The following is a 6,583-nucleotide window of genomic DNA, read 5'->3' as shown; positions in this document are numbered from 1 at the left end:
TGGAACTCACTCTGTAGACCAGGCTGGCCTCGAACTCAGAAATCCGCCTGCCTCTGCCTCCCAAGTGCTGGGATTAAAGGTGTGTGCCACCACCGCCCGGCCAGAATAGAGGGTTTGAACACATTGGAATAAACATGTAGTTCAAAGTACCCACAAGACAGGAAGAAACACATCTGAACCTGACTGAGAGGGAGGGAGCTCTGGAAGCCACCCCTAGGGATAAAGGCTGAGGATGAGCCCAACTGGAGATGGAGAAAGCAGGACGGAGAGGGGGTGGGGTGGTCAGAGCAGAGGAAGCAGAGAGCAGACAACACCCACAGAGAACAGGCGAGTGTCCCAGAGAGGGCAAGTCAACATGGAAGGCCCGTTGCTGCAGAGTGAGCAAGAAGGAACTAGAAGCCGGACTCATGGCTAGACAGGACATTGGTGTGCTGCAGCAGCTGGCAGAGACCTACTGCCTCAACTTTAGTTGGCAGAGCAACACTGATCACTGAGAATAGGAAATATGGCACTAAAGAAACTCAGTCACTTTTGTCTAAAGAAAGCAATGTCGGCCAAGCATGATGGCTCCAGCCTATAACCACAGCACTCGTTGACATTGCCGCCACACGGTGAGTTCCACGTCAGCCAGGGGAGCAGTTATTCTAGCGTTTCTTTATTGTTGTGGGTTTGTTCTTGTCCTGAGAAAGGGCCTCATGTAGCCCAGACTGCCACACAGCTGAACATGGCCATGAGCTCCTGGATCCGCCTTAAGTGCCAGGCTCACTACCATGTGCCACTGTGTCTAACTGAAGAAAGAATGAGATTTAAGAAAAAGAAAGAAAAAGAGAAATAAAAATCATGGTAATGTTACATATTCTGTGACCAAATAAAAAAAAAATTAAGCTGGAGGTGGTAGCATATGCCTCTAATCCTAGAATTTAGGAGGCAGAAGCAGGCAGGTCCCTGTGAGTTCTAAACCAGTCTGGTCTACATAGTTGCAGGCCAGAGCTACATAAAGAGAGACCTTGCCTCAAAAAAAAGGGAGAAGCTGATTGGTGGAGGTGCACACCTTTAATCCTAGCACTTGGGAGGCAGAGGCAGGTGAATCTCTGAGTTTAAGGCCAGCCTGGTCTACAGAGTGAGTTCCAGGGCAGCCTGGACCTCACAGAGAAGCTCTGTCTTGAAAAGCCAAAAAAGAAGTAAAAGAGGAGGAGGAAGGAGAGGAGAAAAGCCTACAATGAAAACACATCCCTACAAAAGACCCTGTCTCAACCCACACTCACAGTAAACAGTAAAGGGTTTTGCTTGTCTGCGTCCCTGCTTTTCTGCGGGTGAGGCCCAGCACCCTGCCATGCTGGGCAAGTGTTCCAGCACTGAACACCTCGAGGAGGCAATTCACCCGACTCGTGATCTTGCGTTTCAGTGGTAGTTTCTGGTGCTTCCTGCGGCTTCTTTCTGGTTGGCTGATCAATCAATGTTTAATCGATCCGAACGGGTGAGAGTGTGTGGGAAGAGTTTTCAGAACAGGACCTTTTTCTGTGCCTGGCTGAGGAGGGTGAGGGAGAGAGAGCTTGCTCTTGAGGAAACTGGAGAGCCCTGACACTTCCCACATTAGACCTCTGAGGCCCAGGGGCTACCCGTACTGTGCCAAGTTTCTCTTGAACTTGGCTTTGGCAAAGCTTCCTCCAGCGGATGGCTCCCGCCTCGCGTGTTGCCCCAGCATGTCCAGCCACCTTGAACTATTTTGAGTTCCCTAAGGATCATGTTCTGTCACCTCCAGGCCACAGCCCAGCCTGCTTCCTGGTTGGGTTCGCACCACACTCCCCTCCCCCAGCACGCCAAGCCCAGCTATCTCTGCCTGCTCTTCAGGGTATTAGTCACTTCCTCTCAACCCTTTCTCTCAGGGAACTGTCTTCTCTGCACCCTTGCCTTTTAATTAGCTGTCCCTCTTTGATGCCCCCTGAGGTCCTGAGGTACTTGGAGTCAGGGACCATCTGAGACCTGTAAGTAACGCCAAACCCAGGGCAAAGCCCTATGCAGAGCACAGAAGACACAGTACCTTCTCTGCTTTATGTCATGTGGAGCCATGATTTGGAACTGTGTTCTGGAGCCAGGGTTAGGGAGGAGTGAGGGGAGGGGTGGGTCTTCATGTGCCCTGTAGTATCAGGACTCGAGAGCACAGCCTGGAAAGTTGGATGCTATGCTCTGGAAGTCTGAAGATTAATTCACCACATCCGTTTTCTCTCCTAGCCTCATCCAGCATCTTGGGAGAATATGACTGGTGTGGTTATTACTGAAGTCAGTTTTCTGGCAAGTTCATCTGAGGAAGAAGTGCGTTCTTAAACCACTCATAAGTCCCCACCCGAGCTGCCAAAGACCTGCCCTGATGTCAAGCAGCCAGAGTGATCTCCCAGTGTTCTGAGTCCTATATATAAGCATCATTACCAGTCATTACAAATGCCTACTTTCTGCTTCCTTTGGCTTGGTTGGGCATCTCCTGGTAGCATAAAGCTAGTTTCTCAGCTGTCTCTGGGCACACAGGTCCCCATTCTACCCTGGGATGACACAAAAACTCAAACTCAACTATGGGTATCCCCTGCTTGTACGATTTGACCTTTGACAACTTTGCCTGCCTTTGTTTCCTGAAGGTACGTCACACCTACACCCAGAAACTCAGGGTTCCAGAGTGGCTGCTCTGTGTCAGGGAACAGTATGGGCAGGAAGGAGCTGTGGTCCTTTCCTATAAACTGCAATAGAATGAAAGGGCATTTGCAGCGCAAGTACACTACATTCACACATAAGTGCCTGACCTCAAATTATACAGAAGCCATTGAAAAACACACATTTAGTCTGCTTGAGAAGCCAGCAAATGACAGCAAGCTGGCCACCAAAGAGTTCAGTATGTAATGAGGCTGGTCCTGGAAGCCGTGGCAAGGTCAACCTGGCCACTCTCCTCAGTACTCCGATGAAACAAACATGTGAGATGCTCCAGAGATAGCTCAGTGGTTAGAGGCACTGGCTGCTTTTCCAGAGGACCTGGGGGAGATTCTGATATCACCATATCAGATGGTGGCTCACACCCATCCATCTCTAGGGGATCCAATGGTTCTATTCTGGCTCTGCGGGCACCAGGCATGCACAAGGTGAACAGACATATATGAGACCAAAACAGCCATACACATAAAGTAAATAATAATAATAATAATAATAATAATAATAATAATAATAGACAACAGGGAAATGCAGCGAAAGATTTTTCCAGGGTGACTACTTTGGAAAGAGGGACAAATGAAGAAGCCTGGTGACACATACATCAGGAGCTAACATGAGGTTTAGGGTTTAAATAGAGGGCGAGAGAATACATCACTTGCTCCAGTAAATAAACTCCCAGTAAATAAATTCTCCTGCAAGCAATCCTAATGAAATGTAGTGGAACACATACACACACAGACATGCACACATGCACACACATGCACACACATGCACACACATGCACACACATGCACACAGAAGTAAAAGATGGTGTCTGCTGGTCTCAGGAAGCTCTGAAGAGTAAACACTTAGGCCCAGATTCCACCTTCCCACCTCAAATTCCTTCTTGGTGATAATCATCCCTTCCTGCCCTGGCTTCTTTGTGCAGGACACTGCTAAGATACAGGGCCCTGAAACAGCAACGAAGCATAGGCTCTGTCTGACGATGGAGATGGAGGTGTGGCAGTCGGGGTGCAGCTCCAAGGAGAGAGTGCCTGCTTAGAAGCCTGGAAAACACCCTGGTGTCAGGGCTGAGTCAGGTCCCCTGGAGCTGGGAATTTCCTCCTGTTGGGGATGGAGCCACCAGAGGGCAGGACTGTAGAAACACTTAGAAGGCACCCCAACAGCCTGATCCCAGGGTTTTCATGGCAAGGTTTCTTGTTTTGTTTCTCTGTGTAGCCCTGGCTGTCCTGGAACTCACTCTAGACCAGGGTGGCCTCGAACTCAGAGATCTGTTTGCCTCTGCCTCCCAAGTGCTGGGATTAAAGAAGGGTGTCACCACTGCCCGGCCAGGGTTTCTCTTTATAGCTCTGGCTGTCCTAGAACTTGCTCTATAGAACAGGCTGGTCAAAGATCTGCCTCCCATAGTGCTGGAATTAGTGTGCACCACCACTGTAGTGCCTGGCCAGTAATATTATATTAGTGGAACCCTATAGTACAGCAGCTTCTTCGGGGAATGGCGCTTTTTTTTTTTCTATTTTCTTCTCTTCTCTCTCTTCTCTTCTCTTCTCTTCTCTTCTCTTCTCTTCTCTTCTCTTCTCCTCTCTCTCTCTCTCTCTCTCTCTCTCTCTCTCTCTCTCTCTCTCTCTCTCTCTCTCTCTCTCTTTTAATCAAGGTCTGGCTATGTTACCCAGGCTAGCTTGGAACTTCCTATGTACACTAGTTTGGCTTCAAACTTATACATAATCAATCCTCCTGCCTCTGCTTTCTGATTGGTGGGATTGTAGGTGTGGTTACCACCCTGTAGTTTGGAATGACCTTTTTTCACTCAGCATTATTCTTGGGGTTTCATTCAGTCAGGCAGTTGCAGGCACCCAGTGTGTGCTTTCTGAGGGCTGGCCGAGTAATATTCCGTGGCTTGTGCTCAGCACAGCTTACCTAACTGTGGTGGTCTGAATAGGTTTGGCCCCCATACAATCATGTGTTTGAATGCTTGGCCCACAGGGAATGGCGCTTTTAGGAGGAGGTGTGTCCTAGTGGGGATAGGAGTGGCCTTGTTGGAGGAAGTGTGTCACTCACTGTAGGGGTAGGCTTTGAGGTCCTGTGCTCAAGCATTACCCAGTATGGAAGAGTGCCCTCCTGGCTGCCTGAGAGAGCCACTCTCCGTCTGGCTGCCTTCGGATGAAGATGTAGAACTCTCAGGTCCTTCTCCAGCACCATGTCTGCCTGTACACTGCCGTGCTTCCTGCCATGATGATAATGAGCTGAACCTCTGAAACTGTACGCCAGCCCCAGTTAGATGCTTGCCTTTATAAGAGTTGTCTTGGGGGCTGGAGAGATGGCTCAGAGATTAAGGGCACTGACTACTCTTTCAGAGGTTCCAAGTTCAATACCCAGCAACCACATGGTGGCTCACAACCATCTGATGCCCTCTTCTGGTGTGTCTGAAGACAGCGACAGTGTACTCAAATACATTAGATAGATAGATAGATAGATAGATAGATAGATAGATAGATAGATAGATAGATCTTAAAAGAAAAAAAAAGACAAGAAGCCTAAGAAACTTAGAGGTTTCATTTTAAAAAACTGGGGAGGGGAGGGCTGCCTTGGTCACAGTGTCTCTTCACAGCAATAACACCCTAACTAAGACACTGACTGTTCACCCTGCTGAACATTTGGCTGTTTCCACTTGGGGCTGCTATGAAAAAGCTGCTTCAGACGTTTGTGCATGTGTCTTAAATGTGCAGATCGGTTACAATCTCTGAAATCCTGCCCAGGAGTACAATCTCTGGGTCCCCTGGGAGTTGCCTGAGGAGCTGCAAATATGCTTTCCAGGGTGACTAACCCACTTCACATCTTTCCCTGCAGCATTCAGTCTGTGTTCTCCATCACTGCTTTAGGGCTGCCCACCCGACAGGTGTGCAGCCTTCCTTCCACACACAGATGTCCACTGCATCTCTCAAACGGCTAATGGTATTGCATTATCTCTTCGTGTATTCATTTACCCTTGGCATTTCCTTGTCAGTGAAATCTTTTCATGACTTTCCCCCATATTCTTTCTCAAGGTTCAAAAAAGAAATGTCTTTACATGCATGTGTGTTTATCTGTATCTATAATGGATGCACATGCAGTTGCCAGAGGAAACCAGAAGGAGCTGGAATTACAGGTGGCTGTGAGCTACCTATGTGGGTGCTGGGAACTGGACTCTGGTCCTTTAGCAGAACAGGCACTGAATCATCGCTCCACCTGCCATTTCCTAATGCTATTGATTTTTTTTTTTATTTTTTGCTGAGTTTTCATTTTGTGTGTTTAAATTCTAGTCCTTTAGTCAGCTGTGTAGGTTGTAGGTGTTTTCTCTCAGTTTGTAGCTACGACTGTTTCTTAGTCTTCGGCAAAACATAGGCTTTGAATTTTAATGAAGTACAGGTTGTTAATTCTTCCCTTTAGGGATCATGCCTTAGGGCTGCGTCTAGTAGTTCTTTCCTGGATCTAGGTGCTAAAGTTTTTTCCCAATTGGTTTTTTGCTTGGGTTTTTATCGCTGTTGTTTTGTTTTAATTATTTATTTTTATTTCATGTGCATCGATCAGTGTTTTGCCCGTATGTCTGTGTGAGGGCGTCAGATCCGTTAGAACTGGACTTACAGACAGCTGTTATCTGCCGTGTGGGTGCTGGGCATTGAACCCAGGTCCTCTGGAAGAGCAGCCAGTGCTAATAACCACTGAGCCGTCTCTCCACACCCTCCCTTCTTAAATTACATTTTAACTTAGTTTGTGTGCATATATGTGTGTTTATGTATAAGTGCACTGCTGGCCGGGCATGGTGGCGCACGCCTTTAATCCCAGCACTTGGGAGGCAGAGGCAGGCGGATTTCTGAGTTCGAGGCCAGCCTGGTCTACAGAGTGAGTTCCA

The sequence above is a fragment of the Mus caroli genome, chromosome 4, assembly GCF_900094665.2.
Source record: "Mus caroli chromosome 4, CAROLI_EIJ_v1.1, whole genome shotgun sequence".
Lineage (NCBI taxonomy): Eukaryota > Metazoa > Chordata > Mammalia > Rodentia > Muridae > Mus > Mus caroli.
This window is presented reverse-complemented; position numbering follows the sequence as displayed.